We start from the raw sequence: 17,703 nt of genomic DNA, 5'->3' as shown, positions 1-17,703 counted from the left end.
CTCATTATTGTAAAAATCTTTTGGTTACAAACACTATTAAGCTAAACACAACATAGTTATACAACAGGGACTCCATACAGCACTCTAGTGATGTTTCATCTGCTCTGTAAATTACCAAAAGGGCCGTACATAGATATGCCCTTTACAACACATCATTTCTTTCTTACATGCTGTCTTGGATGACTATAATTCATATTATTTTAGTACTTGGGATTGATGAAGTATATAAAATAAAATGCATATGAGTTGAGTCAGTCTTCAGACTATGTCTAGACTTTGCATTCAAAGGCAGAATATTCTTCAAAGTCATCTTTTTTTACTCTTATCAATTATCAAAATTATGTTCTTGTTTTAAAGAGAAAGTTCCCTAAATTGTCTTTTGTGCGTTTTAGATGAGTTCTCCTTTTAAATGATGTCACGGAATAGTTTATTTGGTATTTGCATATAAGGAGACTATCAGTTGCTATATACTATCATATATAGCATATATAAAATGGGAGGAAAACCACATTTTGCATGAGTGTTGTTAGAAAGGGTGTCATCATTTGATCCTCAAAATTGTCACTTCTCTCAGGAGAGTTCAGCAATGTTTCCACTGGAATTAAGAAGTGTGCTTTGAGTTTAGAGACTGGTTTACCTTTAAGATATTTCAAAGGATGAAATAAGCAGGGATATTGAGTAGACCCATGTAGCATAAGGTTACAAATTATGTAAGGTGCCATATGCTTTTAATTAGTAAATAAAGATTTGTGAGTAAATTAAATAGCTTAGATTTTTGAATTTTATGTTGTTCAAATGTGTTCTTTGTTTTGTTTTTGTGTAGCTTATGCTTATTATAATAAGTGTTCATTTTTAGCTGCTGTGATCAGATTACAAAATAGTCATAACTCTTGCTTTTCAAGTTAATTTAGGTTTCAAACTCCAAAACTCTGAGATTTTTACAAATTGGTTTGCGTTTTGACAGAACAGAGTTGAGTTAATTAATAGATCATGCAGGAAAACCCAGCCACAGTATGGTATATTTTCTAGTAAAATGAAAGTTATGTTTCAGCATGATGAGCATCAGGCTTCAGTAATCTGTTCCTCTTGTGGAATGAACACTTCCTACTTCAAGCTAGCAGGCACCTACTGTTTATTTACGCTGCATTAAACTGACAGCTCAGCAATCAGAGGAAAAATATTACTTACCTTCCTGAAGTAAATACCAGTTTATAGGTTAGTGCACGTATTTATATTCCTGTCACCACTAAATAACGGCTCTGTCTCCATTTTAATATCTACCTGTGCTGTAATCCACGGCTTCGACTCTTCCTGGTTGGGGGTAAGGGTCGGGAGGAGTTTTTCTTATCAATTCCCAGTGGCAAAACTTTAAAGAGAAGTAATTTCATCTTCTCATTTCTGTCATGTGAGAACCAGTTGAAAGAAATGTTCTGCACTTTACTTTGCATACCTTAACTATAACATCAAAATCCAAAAAGAATCTGCATGCCACTCACAATAGTCATCCTGGTGCAACCTCAGGACAAATATGTTCAAACACATTCAAGTGTGTGTTTGCTAAATTAACTTTCTGCAAAGTTCCAAATAGATGACTTAAATGATTTGCTTTCTTAGATAATAACTTTGATAAAGTAGCTTCCCTTCCAAATCTTCCGTAGAATACTTCAAGTTTTAGTGAAGATCTGTACATACAAGTACACAGTGAGGCTCATTAGCTGGTTGATTGATACTGTTGTTCTCCCTTGAAAATATTCTTACCACTTTCATTTGTTGTCTTGTTAATTTTCCAGCCACAAGATAAAGGAGATTTCTTTCTTAAAATGTTAAATGTATATGTTGTTTAATATTTTAGTTAAAAGTGTGTTCTCTTTTAAGACTCCTTGAACTTCAGAATATAAGTTCTAAACTCACAATGAACTTTTAAGAAAATAATTGTTTTCACTTATATTCCATATGTAGCGCTTATGTTCATGGTTTGCATACACACAGTTGTCAATTGTTAATCACATAGTCTATTGACATCAGAGCAGAATGTGGTCTTAGTACAGCCTATAAATCAAATCTGTTATAGGAAATTCGTTTCCTTCACTGTACCATTGAAAAACTGTCTACTATGGTAATTTATATATTGTTCCTAAGTGCTGTTCTCAATGGTGAGTCTGTTTAAACTTGATGCCTTCATAGAGTGTGATCAACACATTAACACACATTATTTAGTACTTTTGAACTTATGCCAATTGTACCTTTTGAAGTCTTTTTTAAGATCAGATACTTCATTTCAGAGTAAATAGATACGGATTGTGTGTATATACATTTAGGGTGAGATTTAGTAGTGTAGCCTTTTCCAGGTATATTGGACTAATTTCATTGTTTCAAGTTACTTTGTATCACTTCTATAGTCGTTACTGTCTGAAGGTTTGTAATAGAAATTCAAATCAACTTTTTCAATGGCCTTTCAAGAATGTAATTCAGTTTATGTAGTGATCTAGTTTAGTTATGAGAGATGAAAATGAGTTAACTGGTACCCCAGCATTTATGATCCAAGTCTCTGCTGAAATTCATTCAGTTCAATTATTTAACATTTGGTAGAGAAGTATATTGCAGTCAGAAATTAAGAGTTGTTTAAGTTTCTAGTGGAGGAAAGAAATTTCTGAATAAAACACTGAACTGTCCAAGGTTTTATTATATTCATCACTCATTTTAGAGCCTTTTTTGAGTATCTAGGGATGCAGGTCCCCTAAATAAGTCTTGAATTGCTTTAAAAAGAAATAGTAGTCACGTTGCACTTGGTTGTGACTTTACTAGACTGTCTGTGGACCTGCGCAGGTCCCACTTCTCTGCAGCCTTTCCCCTGAGGTGTGCAGGAAGTAGAAGGTGCTGTACTCAGTAAAGTGGGTGGACTCTACCCAGAGCTATAACCTGATTTGTGACGCACCTTCAGAACTACAGTAATGGTCCAGCTGCTTCCCAGGCAACTGGTAACCACTTCATTTGAGGATGCTTCTTCTTAGCTAGTTGTGCCAGGGAGAACTTCATCACTGTCAACTCATCAAAGGCTACCTTTCCGACAGCTCTCCTGTAGGGCTAGCTTCTGAGAGCAGCCTCTGATATTTGGAGGGTAAGTGCCAAAAAAAGTTCCTACAGTCAGGTCCATATGGAGAACCAGGGTCTCAGACTCAGTGTGAGACACACAAATTGGTGATGGTGAGGGGCTAAGAGGTCTCTGTATTGGGAAGGTGCTTTTTCTCAACTACAGATTATGTGGGACCAGATACCAAGAAGAATTCTTTAGTGGATGTTCTTTTTGGGCTAGTGAGATATGTAGCACATTCCCAGGAGAAATGATTAAACCTTCTTTCTGTAAGATACTTAAAGAAAAAGGTAATCAGTAGTCTGTGTAAGGGGGATTTCTTGGGCTGCAGTTTTCCTGGAAGCAAGGCTTAGAGTTGAGTTGATTGCTACAGGATCTTTTCTGGTCTTACTCAATGGTTTCTGATATGCAGTTAAGTTAAGAGCATGTAAATGACAATTTGGCCTTTTAATGTTTATAATGTTATAAAGGGCTTTAAGGTAAAAGAGCTTTTGTGTTATGAATATTTTATTGTAGTAATTATTATATATAAAAGAGAGCCTAGTGTGTGTAGATATCTTTTGAAATGGAGATGGTCTTGAATATAGCATATCCATAATTAGCTGTTTGATATTGAATGCATTTGAGTTTTCCTTATTTCACTGAACCAGGCAACAGAAGTCATTTGGGATTAACAACAGGGCTATGTGAGTCTTGTTGTAGCAAACCTTTCTTTCTCCCTCAAAGTGTCTTATAAATGAAGTACTAAATTAAAAATGCTTACATTAAAAAATTTCTGAAGAATTTGTAGAGCTTAACAAAATAAAAAATTATTTTCACCAGCTAAAATGCCTAGTGAGATGTGCTGTTTAATGGTAGCTTTCTCTTGACTGGTAGAAAATAGTAATATTTTAATAACTATGCTTTAAAAAAAAAATCTTAGAGGTGGGCTCCCTTTTGCATGGTTTAAGAGGATTCAAAACAGTTTAGAACATTATCTTAAAAGTTTAAAAATGACACCTTTAGTTTGTATGGAGTCATTGTATTTTAATAATACTGTATGGTTATTAATGTTATTAGAGCAGTAGACAGTTAATTACAGCCTTTTCTGAGACATGTTAACTGTATATTAACAATCATGTTAAAAAAGAATGATGTATACTCTTACCTACAAGCTGCTGCTTGCTGGACTCTTTCAAAAATTCTTTTAGGATATATGGAGTCAGATTTTTGGTTCAGAATTTTCTAAGGTTTCTTACAAAGGCATTTAATTTTTAAACTTGTTAGTGGGATATAAAATTATCTTCCTATTCTTTCTTTCTTCTACCTTTTTCTCTTTGTGTAATTAATTAGTTAGCATTAGCTTGATTGCTTTTGCTAGTGGCATTAGAACTTGTTGCTCCTAGCGGTTTTTGCATTCCCACCATATATATTGAGATGTCCACATTTTCTTGTTTTCTGATACCTGTGGCCAAAATAAACCATCAACAACTTAGTAGGTTGATTTAATACCTGCTAATACTTCTTTTTATAGAACCATTTTAATCACTGTTTCTTTAGCTAAGTTATGTTTCCTTACAAGTCTGTGTAGCATAACATTTAAAATACATTGGAGCAGTGATCACAGCATTCACTGTAAGACTATTCTCTTGTCCTAATCACAAGTCTAGATGTCTTCTTTATCTTGTGGCAAAACAATGACTGATAGAAACTAAAGGGATTTAGAGATAGACTTACCCTTACTTAGACAGTTCTACCAAATTGGTGTATTATTTCAATAACTATGATGAATCTGGATATGTAGACCACAGAAATTAGATGTAAGGTTCATGTCTGTATTATATAAAATAGGAGAAACTTCACAGCCTTTCGGTGCTATTTGTAAATTTGTAAGATAGTGAATTTAGTTTGTGCTAATTTATTGGTTATAAAAGACTCTTGCATCAAATTTTTTTCTTTTTATTGGTGCTATCCTGGTGTGTCGCTGTGGATTAATGAGCTAGACTGCAAAGACGTTTGAACTGCAAGGTTGGTGGCTCAAACTCACCAGCTGCCCCTCGGAAACCCTATACAGGGTCACTATGGGCCGAACCAACTAGAGGACACTTAACAATAACAACATCTGAACATATGGAGGCCTGGTCTGGTGTTGTAGGATAAGCACTGGATTGCTAACCACAAGGTTGGTGGTTCAAACCTACCAGTTGCTTCTCAGAAACATTATACAGGGTCCCTCTGAGGGTGAACTGACTCAAGGTTACTTAACAACAACATCTGAACACAAAATCTACATGTGTCCCAGTTTTCTGGATAATTGAACATTGCTGATCTTTACATATCTGCTTTGTGTCACTTTGTGACTGACTGTAGTACTAGACTTTTCTGTTTTCTTATCCTCCTTGTTTGACCTCCACGATTAGGCTGTCTCTATTTAGATTCATGGTCCTTGGGTGTTTGGTTGTGGTAACACATAGCACTTCTCTGAGGTTCTTGCGGTTAGACCACCATGGAATAGTCTTTCTGCTATTCTGGAAGCAAAAATGCTAGGATTAGTTGCCCAAGTCAGATTGACCTTACTTGTTTGAAGGAATTTTTTTTCAAAACTCTATTGGATAAATAAATATCAGCTGTGATTATTGGGTCAAAAGACATTTTGCATTCGAGCTATGTCATTATTTTAAAAAAGTTTTAAGATTTAGAATATTTGTGAATGAAGATTTAACTCAATTACTTAAAATGAATACTAGAATTACTATAGGTTGTGTTAGCTCCATCAAAAACGTTCTGAAAAGTTTAAGACATTGTATGAAAGTTATCCAAAGACATTTCCTTTTAAATTTTCCCATTATTTTTTCAATGTGTATAACTTTTTGGAAGACAGTCTTATTTAATTGCCACAAAGGAAAGTATTCATTGAGTGGTGACACCGCTGTGTGACCTATTACATTATTATATATATTCTGTCTCTTTAAAAACACAGTCTCCTCTATTTGCTCTATTAATTGTTGATATGTTGCCATCCACGAGACAAAAATTAGAGCTGTAATTAAATAATCATGTGATGCTCCTTAGTGCCAGTGAGAGCAAACTCATTTTTCCAGGCCCTGATGGTCACTGATTATTGTATTACTACTGGCTTGCTTTATTTTTTTTAATGATTCTCAATCTGTAGATTACCTAACTACTGTGTCCTTCTTTTCAAAATTAAAGAAAGTAGAGACCATTCAGCCAGTTAATTGGCTAGAGGTCCTCCGGGATGTAAGGGAGACATACCTTTTCTGCTTTTGGTCACCTGGTACGTTCTTTCGGGAGGCTGTATCAGTGGTGTGGTTGCCTGCCATTTAATTTACACTGGTGTTTTGGCTGGGATGGAGGCATATGGGGAATGCCAGGAGAATTACAAAAGGAGCTGGGTATTAAAATTCAGAAATGATTAAAATTGAAATAAAAGGATGCTGCTTCTTTGCCAGTACTCTGGCAGTCATAATGACACATAGAGATTAGTTTTCACCTTCATCTTTTCCTTCTTTCTCATTTCCTCTTGTTTATTGTTGACACATTTTCCTTATGTCTGTCTCTGTCTCTGTATTTTTTTTTTTTTTTTGCCATATTATGTATTCCTACTTCTCTCTCTTTCCTTAAGCATGGAAAAGCCTACTTAACCTTATTATAACAATAACAGAACAGGTTATTAATATTTAATATGCACATGATTAAAATTTCTCTCCCTTAAACATAGGTCAGCTGTATTATTATTAACTGGCATGTAATTTTTCATTTAAAATACTCTTATTCTGCCCCTTGCTGTTTCTGAAATGGAGTCTACTTTAGTAGTGATTTAATACATAATGTTTAGAAAACTGTGTCCGGCTAGTAAGAAAAGAACTTACCAGTCATGACTAATCAATTATGCATAAATTCAAATGTAACAGATGGAATCTGGCAAGTTAAAGTTTCTCTTTGCCTTAGTGGTTTGTTGTTTGTTTGCTTGTTTGTATGTTCGTTTGACACCTGTCTCTTAGATAAACATCCAATGTAACATGTGACATATTTTTTTATATCTTTATTTCCTCCTTAGCGTGAATTGTTACTATTATTATTAAATTTAGAAGCAGAGTATTTTATAGGATCTTATAGAATGATCAGATTCTGCCCTGTCCTTTTGTAGACACAGAACCTGATCTTACTTGATTTATGAAAGGCCATTTAGATAGCTAGTAGAGGAAAAGAAGCAAGACACTAATCTAGTTCCCCTGTCTTTTCTCCACTACTTTTCCCACTGTGTTATTTGTCCTCTCTTATGTGGGAGTTACTTAATAATAGGTTTATTACACTACCTCTGAAGGAGCTCTGGTAGCTTAGTGGTTAACAATCTGGCTGCTAACCACAGGGTCAGCAGTTCGAAACTACTTGCTGTTCTACAGGAGAAAGATGAGGCTTTCTGTTCCTGTAAAGATTTACAGCCTCGGAAACCCTGTACAGGGTCTCTATGAGTAAGAACCGACTCCACGGCACATAACAACAACACACTACCTCTGGGTTTTAAAAGATTTCTGATGAAAACTGTAGTCAACTAGTTTTAGATAGTGTAATACTTTCATACATGCATGTTGTATGTGTACATATATTATGGTATATGTATATCATATATACATTTATTCATTCTCTTGAGTGTTGGCAAAACCATTAAGTTTATAAAATCTATTAAGAATGATGCCAGATGTGGCTTCCATCCTAAACTGACTAACGCCGGCCATGGACGTCCTTTGCTTGCAGTATTGCAAATTTCTAGAGACAAGACCCCTTTGTGCAGAGTGAACTAAACAGTTGTTTTTGAGAACCTTGTTACCACAATTGAGAGAGATGATGTTTAATACTCATATCGAATGCGACTGTGTAGTGGTTCTTCAATGGTAGAGCAATAGAAGAATAATGAGTGGTGTCCATCTTTAACGCAGTACAGTCTCAACAACATTTACAAGCTGGTCCCTGTCAAATTTCTCATAAACACGCTGTTTCTCTTCCAAGTATACTTACATATATATAAAAATACAAATGAAAATAGTCTTTACAGAATAAATAATAATAAATGATTAAAAAATAGCCTCAGGCTTACTAGTTCTTTTTTTAAGCTATGCTGTAGCATTATTTATCAAGTTTTAGCTTCATATCAGTGAATTTTTGTATGTATGCTTATAACCCATGTAATTATCCAGTGAATTAAATTTCACAGTAAACATTCTAATAAAGAAGTGGTGGTGGTGGTTGTTATGTGCTGTGGAGTTGGAACCAACTTATAGTGACCCTGTACAGGGTTTCTGAGGCTATAAATCTTTATGGGAGCAGAAAGCCTCATTTTTCTCCTGCGGAACAGCTGGTAGTTTCGAACTGCTGACCTTAAGGTTTGTAGCCCGATTCGTAACCACTGCGCTACGAGAGTTTCTTAACAAAGAAGTAGACACCTGCAAAATAGGTAACTGGGTATGCTCTAGCTATACCTATACTATGAGATTATTTTCAAGTATTTAATGTCTTTGTCCTTGATAAATGTATCTTTTTAGTTTAGCTTCATTAAGCACTAATTCTTAGTAATGCATCAGAAAAAAATGTATATATATATAAAAGTATGAATTACAATGAAATATAATATATATGATTATCTAATTCATTATAAACTCTATTACTAATATTAAAATCCCTAATATAAAATCAATAAGAATAGATGATACAAAATAGAATATAGTATATTTTTAAATAGTTGGTAATATCAATTATTAAATGCAGAAGTAAATACTTCCTTATTACTGTCACTTCAAGTGAATTACAAAATCAAATTGAAAGTCTCTTGATTTTCGTAAACAGAAACATACATTGTTTATTTTAAAAACTGGAATGTAAAATCATTAAATAAACTTATCTAACTACTGTCTTTCTTTTCCAAACTAGAGAACATTTAGTCATAATGAGATATGAGTCATTGTATAGATTACATGTATACAGTTGTTACATATGTGTGTGACTGCTCTATGTAAGTGTGTGTTGAGTTCTAAGGACATTTAATTGGGAAGATTTGCCATTTCACAAATGTACTTAATTTGTACTTTTTTGAAAAACATCCAGGAAGAATTTTGAACTTGAGGTAGTTTTATTGGTTTGTTTTGTCTCTGCTTCTTTCTCCTCTTTTTGCTAAGAGTTACAGAATAAAACTTGAAAAGAGAACCATTTCTTGCATTCAGATAATATTCTTTGGGTGGGATTTTGGCCTTCAATTACCAATCCATGATAATTACCCTTTGGGCAGGTACTCACCAGATGAGTTAAATGCCCAGCATAGACTGAACTGTGGCTGTTAACAGGTAAGGACAAAGCAGTAGATGGTTGGCAATGGGGTAAGGGGAAAGTGGTTGTTCAATGTATCCTAGCTTATTGTTTCTCTGAAACTTCTATGACATTGTCAGGATAATACATATCTGCCAGTCTTAAGAATAGATTAAAGTGGGTTTGTGTGTGTGTGCTTCTGTTTTGAAATAAACTTCACATTTACTTCAACAGACTTTAAGCATTATAGTGTTGTTTAACCATTGTCTAGTGCGATGCATGTGCTTCTGGTGGTGACTTTCTTATCCTCTGGAAAACTCTTGTGACAATGGGCATGTCAGTACAATTTCAGGTACTACCTTTTGTTCATGCTTCCCTCAAAATGACCTGGACTAGGATTTAGGCCCATTACAATCTCAAACTGCTTCCCCTGTTCCTCTAATTAATCCATGAAAGATTAACAGTAATGTCAGCATCACTGAGGGTCAGTATCACTGAGGAAATTTGGTTGAACGTCTTGGCTGAAGGTTGATTGGGAATAATTATCATATTTGACTTCATTGGTACTAAAAAACTCTTGACTTTCCTGAGGGGAATTCCCTGGGTGTCATGAACAGGTAGAGTTTAGCTGCTAGCCATATGGTTGGCAGTTTGAACCCACCCAGAGGTAAAAAGACCTGGTGATTTGTTTCAAAGCCAGGAAAACCCTACAGAGTGCACTTAGTTCTACACTGGGCTGTCACAAGTCAAAATTGACTCCATGACAAATATGTGTGTGTGTGTGTGTGTGTGTGTGTGTGTATTTTCTTTTCTTAACCTTCCTGAGAGTGCTGCTTCCCAGCAGCAGTGAAGCCTGGGATGTCTTGCAATTCAGTTCATTGGCTTAGGCAATGTGAATTCTTTTCAAGTGCAGCGATGTAGTCTGGAAATAAGTTGAGTAGTTTTAAGGGAGGAGAAGCCCAAACATTAGAGGAAACTGGGATGGTTCTGGCTCCAGTAAATAATACACTGGTTTTAGAACTATACTTTCATGTGTAATTTTGTGGTTAGTAGCTTATGTTTGTGATGATAAATCACATACTTGCACAGGATTTCTGGCACCCCAGTAAATCTCAAGCAAGTGCCCAAATGCTACTTTGACATGGTGTTTCAAACAACATACCTTTATTTACCAAATCAGTGATCTAATCACTTGCCTCCACCCCATTTTTACCTTTACTTGATATGAAATAAGTAGCTTGCTTGTGTATACATGTCTTAAATTTTGGTCTGCTGCTAGTTCCTAGAAAAGTCTTAATCTTTCCAAGTGAATGCAGAAGTGGGTTTAAAAATTCACATAAGGGGTACCCTACATGCATATATGATTGGTAGTGGTAGTTGTGTGGTTCCGACTCATAAGGACCCTGTACAGGGTTTCAGAGGCCCTAAATCTTTACAGGAGCAGAAGGCCTCATTCTCCCACAGAATGACTGGTAGTTTCGAACTGTTGACCTTGAGGTTAGCAGGCAGACTTGTAACCACTATGCTTCCAGAGCTCCTTGCATATGTGATTACCCATCTTAAAATTATTAACTTGTTAAGTACCACTGAGTTGGTTCCGACTTATAGAGGGCCTGTATTTGGTTTCCCAGAAGGAGCTCTCCTGATGGGCTTGATTGCTGACCTTGTGATTAGCAGTCTATTGCTTATCTTACAGCGCCACCCCTGGACTCTGCCTTGTTGTTGTTAACTGCCCTTGAGTTGATTCAGACTCATAGTGCTGCTGTGTAGGGTTTCAGAAGAACTGCTAGTGAGTTTGCACCACCAACCTTGCAATTCAAACTGGTCTTGTGGTCCAGTGGTTTATCCTACAGTGCCAGGAGTTCACCTGCCTGATGGATGCCAAACATCAGAATCACTGTGGGATCTTAAAAAGAATAAAATAATCCCTGGCTCCCACCCTCAGCTCTTCTGAAATAACTGTGAGATGCAACCAGAGCATCAGGATTTGGGGAAGGTCTCCAGGAAATTCTATTGTGCGCCAGATTTTGGGAGCCACTGAATGAACTTTTGATTCTATCACTTGGTCCTGCCTTAGATGACCCACCAGCATTCGTAGTAGCAGTCACTCTAAGACCAACTCTTGAATTCCTTTCCTTTCCCTTTGAGAGATCCACCTGGTATACAGATATAATTACACCCTCAACAGGCCAGCAGTCAAGTATGGAATGCCACACAACAGGGCAGGGACTGTGACGGAATATCCAGGAGGTAATAACTAACAGCTGGAGATGTGCATGGGCACAGGAGGTGAAATTGAGTTGAATATTAAAGGAGGTGGCAGAAGAGAAGGGTCAGGAAGAACGCTCAAGACAGCAAGATCCCAAGGGGGAAAAGGCCCGCTGGGGAGGGTGTGAGGTGTGTTTGGGAACTGTAAGTACTTTGTTGATGCCACCTTTCCTAGAGTATTCCAGTGTAGCAACTGCAGAAGTCCTTTCCCTCAATATATTCAATTTTGAGGACTCCTGGTGTGGTGCTGTAGGATCAGCACTGGACTGTGAACCGCAAGGTCGGTAGTTCAAACCGACCTGTACAATGTGCTATGAGTTGGAACCGACTAGACAGTACTGAACAGCAACAACAAAAATATGTAAAATGGATCTTAGTGTGGCATTGTAGGATCAACACAGGACTGCTAACCATAGCTCAATTGAGTTATGACAAAATTGAGTTGTTGCAATTTTGGATCTAGATCTAGATTGTTGTTGTTAAGTGCCATAGAGTCAGTTCCAACTTATAGTGACCTTATATAGGGTTTCTGAGGAGCAGCTGGTGGGTTTGAACTGCCAACCTTGCGGTTAGCAGTCCAGTGCTTATCATTTAACGCCACACCAGGACTGCAGATCTAGATGGAGATACCAATTTTGATGAAATATCACCATAGTACTTTTATCAAGATAATAATCCATACTGACATCTTTAGAAAGAAGTCTGTTTACTAATTTTGCCCAGTAAATTCTTGCTAATCAAAAAGTGATATTTCTGGGTAAAAGGTCTAGATACCTTATTGTTTAGAAGTTAGCGTTCAAGGCTACTCAGCTTCCTTATTCTGCTCTCCCAGAACTAAAGCGCTGGCTTTGTTCTTGCTGAATTTTACTAATGAGTATTAAAACCAGTGAATATTTATATCTACCCTAAAGTAATTACAGGATAAGTTTTGATCACTATTAATGTGGCTATAACTGAAATGCCACTATAAAAAACTAACAAAACCAAATAATGTTAAGACTTGTACTTAGAGTTCCTTTATCTCCACTGCAAAATTCCAAACCTTTTCCCATTATTTTCTGCAGTGGTTGGATGCCCTCCCAGGCTGAGTAGGTATCTACATCAAAGCCTCCACAAGAGCCATTCCTAAGGGAAGTTATACTTATTTAATATAGGGTGAGGGGTGACTCTTTGGTTTTACCTTCACCTCTGAGCTGCTGAAATGCTGATGGCAAGCAGCATTTGGGATAAATACTATAATTCCAAATGTATTACAAAGCTCTTTCAAATACAGACATGTCTAAAAAGGTGTCTTAAATTTGTGTTCAATAGCACATAAGCCTCGTTTCATGAAATTTTATAGATCTATGGGTTGTCTAAAATGGAAAATGGTTTTGATGTGGACATCATTAGAATGTCTGAGAGCTTTTCAGCATCTCTCAGTCTCCTGTACAGGTCTTAGAATTCACTTAGTTGTCTTTTACAGTTTTCTCTGACTAACATTGTCCAGTAGAACTTTCTGCAGTGGTGAATGTGTGTTATATAATCTCCACAGTTCACTGTGGCAGCCACTAGCCATTTGGGACTATTGAGCACTTGTAATGTGGCTAAAGAACTAAATTTCTAATTCTACTTAATTTTAAGTTAAATTATATAACCAGCTTCGCCATTGTTCTCTCTTCAACCTCTAATATAGGAACTGACATTGCAGTAAGCAGTGGAAACCAGCTGCTGTTTACTCAATTTATTCATTCATACTATAACTATTACCAGGACAGTGTGTAAGTTCCTGGTACTATACCCATGAGTAAACAGACAACAGTCCCAGCACTCCTGGGGTTTCCAGTCTAGAATGTGGCTGTGTGCCATGGAGTTGGTTCCGACTCATAGCGACCCTATACAGGGTTTCCCAGGCTGTAAATCTTTACGGGAGCAGAAAGCCTCATCTTTCTCCCGCGGAACAGCTGGTAGTTTCGAACTGCTGACCTTGAGGTTTGCAGCCCGATTTGTAACCACTATGCTACTAGAGCTCCTATTGTTGTTGTTGTTATGTTGTTAAGTGCCGTCGTCGATAGGAAACATTTATTGACTAAATCATTAATCACCCAAATTGTTAATTGGTTGAAATTACCATGTTATAAAGGAGAAATACTCCTACAAGAGGCTATGAGTATATACCTTATAAGATTAGTCAGAGAGTGATTAATCACTAAACAAGGGAAGCATGAGGCAGCGTCCCTTCCCCAAGTTCGAGGCTGCAACAGGTTAGCTTCAGGAGCCCCGGCTGGGCTGTCAGAGCATGGCAGATAGAATGTGCCCATGCTCTGATCTCCACAGTCTAGGGGCTGCCTGATAAGTTCATGTACACACATACTGCAAACTTTGATCAAATAGATTCTTTCCTAAACTGTATGCAGTTGTGATGATGTCGGTCACAGATAAGATGTGAGAAGAAGGGTGCAAATGTTTACAGGATATTGCATTTCCTCTCCAACATATGTTTTGACAATCTTGTTTGGGTTCCAGCCCCAGCTTTTCTTCTCCCTACTCTTACAAATTGGTATTTGGTCCATTCAAGAAACGATGTGGAAATCAGCCCTGACATCACAGATAGACAAAACGAGACACATGACAGGAAAACATATGGCCCGAATAGAAATTTATATATGGCCAATACAGACCATATTCCCAGAAATTCATCTATGGAAAACACCACCTGCAGCTAAAGCCAAAAAACAAAGAGTTGTCACACAAAGAGAGAAATATGCTACATAAATTGTGCTTCTCTAAGAGTGTAGAGAGATAGCCAACTGAATTTGAATAAAAAAAAAAAAAAGAATAAAAAAAGCACACAAAACATGTCCTTAGAAAGTGTTACGGTGGTAAGCATTGCTTTGCTAACACAGTCACTGGTGGAACTGCCATGTCTTAAAAGCGTTCAAATTCTAAATGCTTTCTATGTTTATTACAAATGCATGTGCTATTGAGAACTCTGAATGTGTTTTAATGCTTCGGATATCTGCCTGCATATTTATCTTAATATGTTGCCATTTGAAAAAGGCAGTAGTTAATTTTTTTTTTTTTTTTGTATATCTGTTACAGTATTTTATCTCTGCTACCTTTGTATAGCTAGTATGAATGCCTTTTCATATGATAAAAAATTGATGCACTCCTGTTCTAACTGCACGTTCACATATTAAATAGCTCATGTGTTTGAGTTGCGGTATTTCATTTTTCTGAGGTGTTCTGTTTTGATAGCAAGATTTATAAAGTTTATTTTAACTTTTCATACTTGCTTGCATCTTTATTGTTAAATATAAAGGTGCCTGTACAGAATTACTTCATTTTTCTCCTACCATGATAGTTTATGGGCATATATGCCTAAGAAAATAATACTGCATTTTGTTAGTTATCTTTCTTTTTTTCCTCTTCATTTTAATCTGAGTTTATACTGTCCCCTGCTCAGTGCCTATAATGAATATTCTAAAGGGGTAGATTATATATAATTATTAAGCTCATCATACTATCACATATAAACCTCTGTGTGCCACTTATATCATCTCTTATAATCATATACTTCAGGAATAAAAAATGTGATTGAGGGGGAAAATTAATATATATATGTAATTAATAGACTCATGACGATAACATATTGGTTATTCTCTATAATAAACTCATTCATTTTATGATGACTTTAGCCTCATTTATTCTGTTTTTCATATGCCAAGACCATGTCTATCCATCTTTATTACACCTATGTTTTGTGTTTATGAATTAGTTTGTAATTCCTGGGAAAAGGTGTTATTCAGATTTAAACAGTTTTTAATATTTTAAATTTATTTTAATTTTTATATTTGCATTGACCAGGTCATTAGGAGGCTAAAGTGATGGTTCAAACATGTTCACAATATTGAATTCCAAAGTCTTGATATTGATACTTTCTGAAACTTTTTGTTTTTCAGTTTTCTTTTCTCTATGCTCAAAATTTGTTTTGCCCAATACCTACCTACCTTCCTTCCACCCTCCTTTTCATTCTTTCATTCAAAACATTCAACACAAGGGATGAGTGGCAAATGACATTTTTATAGTCCATGTAAATTATTTTTCTTTTTTCTAGTATTTGTAAATTTGTATTGCCTGAATCTAGAATGCACTGCTCCTTTTGAAAACCAGGTGAGTTTCAGGGTAACACATTTGGCAGTACCACTTTGAATCAAATATTAAAATACCCATCCTGGAAATTCCAAGTTTAACTTTAATATTACAAAACTCATTGTCATTACAGACACAGTTGTTACTTGTTTTTCCTTTTAAATACCAAATCTTTTTTTTTTTTTAACGTAAGTACCTTCATCCACAATACCAATTCAAATACCAAAGGTGCAGTTTGCTATGTTTATGTATTTCCTTATTGATTGTGTTCTTAAACTTTAAGATATCCTCTTACATATTTCCCCATATTTTAATTTTAAAACCTATAGTGTCACTCGGGCTTTTAAATAAAGATTGTCTTATATTCACTTTCTGGGTTTTGGTGTTGTAATTGTATATGTGTGTGTGTTATCATCACATGTTCTTTCTTTCGCTTAAGGCTTAGGATCATGCATGCCAAGATTCACTGCTGTCTTCCTCAATTTTGACTAACCTTTCCGGTTTGTGGGTGAAACTTGGGTGCCATTAAGAGTGATCTATTTTCATTGTGCTTCTCTTAAACTTGTCCTCACCAGGAAGCCATCATTTCCTATACTTTATCTAATGCTTTACCTTCTGCTTTTCTTAGATTTCTAATGTAAACAGCGCCTCAGAATGTATTGGTAGCTTTAAAGAGCTTATTTTTAAAGAGCTTATTTCCTTATCTGAGTCCTTGTGCTAACTTGTTGATATATATATATATATATATATATACACACACACACATATATATGTAACAAACTTTAAACTTTTTTGATTGAAATTTTCTTTTCCCTGCTGGTATATTCTGAAAAATAATTCTTATAGCATTTTTTTGTTTTTCCTTAATGAAAAGCTGAGATGAGAGTACTAAAATCTAATAGAAGAATGCTGCATCTCTATTTTAGGTGAGATTGTAATGCTCTTCATTTTTGTATGAACTCTAGTGAATAAAAAGGAGTATAGTACTTAGTGCTAATTAGTTATTTATCTAACTAGGTAACTTACCCTAGTTTATTGCAGGAGACTTAATTGCTGCAACAAATGATTTTAGCAACCCAAACTTTCCTGTCTTTTGCCCAGTGTAAATTATTTTAAGAATGGTAGCATTTTTTCCCTTTATGATAGGCCAAATGTCTCTCAAGTGACCCAAATTTAGTTTAACTCGGCCACGTATTTCTTCCTCCAAAGTACTCTGTGGCTTAGAAATGAGTTTTGAATCGACCTCTGACAAGCACAGAGAACCCTTAGTTACCTTTAATTTGGCCTCTGAATAGTTTAGGGAGCACTCTCCTTTGAGAATAAATATTCGGGAGACTTCATGGCCTCTACGCCTCTGCAAACATCTCGGCATCTCCCGCATTTCTCCAGAGATATCTACCTTCCGACTGTCCCCATCACCACTCTCTGATGTGCCCTCAGTCCTCAGCGCCTGTCACTAGTAAGCCACGGCCCCTCGTCCGCTGGGCCAGTACGCCCTCCCTGCTTTGCCTTTCCCTCGGTTGCCCGCCTCCGGGGCTCAAGGCATATATTCCTTTTTGTGGCTTTTGTGGCGTGTGGGTGGTAGGTTAGTTTTTTCCCCTGGACCTCGCCCCCTCCTCTCCATCACTTTCATCCCTCGCCAGTCATATCCCTGCTCCCTCCCGCTCCCACTCGCACACCTGCCTTGCTCGCCCGCGCGCCGCGCGCTCCCCGCCCCGAACTGAGGACGCAGCCTGGGAAGCCTCCTCCCCTCCTCCCTTCTGCGCCCTCCCCGGCGCGCCTGGCGGCGACCGGCACTAGCCCTAGCGCAGCGCCCTGTTATTCTGGGTATTGTGTGTAATAAATGTCGGGCCGCCTCACTCTAATCAAGCTCATTACAAATTCTTGCGCGCCCGGGGCCGGAAATCGTGCGCTCC

At 36.7% G+C, this 17,703-nt stretch overlaps 1 protein-coding gene across 1 annotated transcript in view; it reads left to right on the top strand.

Moving 5' to 3' along the window:
* Positions 1–2,969: 2,969 nt before the first annotated feature.
* Positions 2,970–17,703, top strand: part of SATB1 (SATB homeobox 1) — a 112,970-nt gene continuing 98,236 nt past the window's right edge. The window contains exon 1 of the mRNA XM_006874241.1: positions 2,970–3,118. The gene's annotated coding sequence lies outside the window, so the exon portion shown is untranslated. The remainder of the gene's footprint in view (positions 3,119–17,703) is intronic.

This window comes from Chrysochloris asiatica, unplaced genomic scaffold, assembly GCF_000296735.1.
Source record: "Chrysochloris asiatica unplaced genomic scaffold, ChrAsi1.0 scaffold00267, whole genome shotgun sequence".
Taxonomy (NCBI): Eukaryota; Metazoa; Chordata; class Mammalia; order Afrosoricida; family Chrysochloridae; genus Chrysochloris; species Chrysochloris asiatica.
Note: the sequence above shows the minus strand (reverse complement) of the source record. Positions and strands in the feature narration are given on the sequence as shown.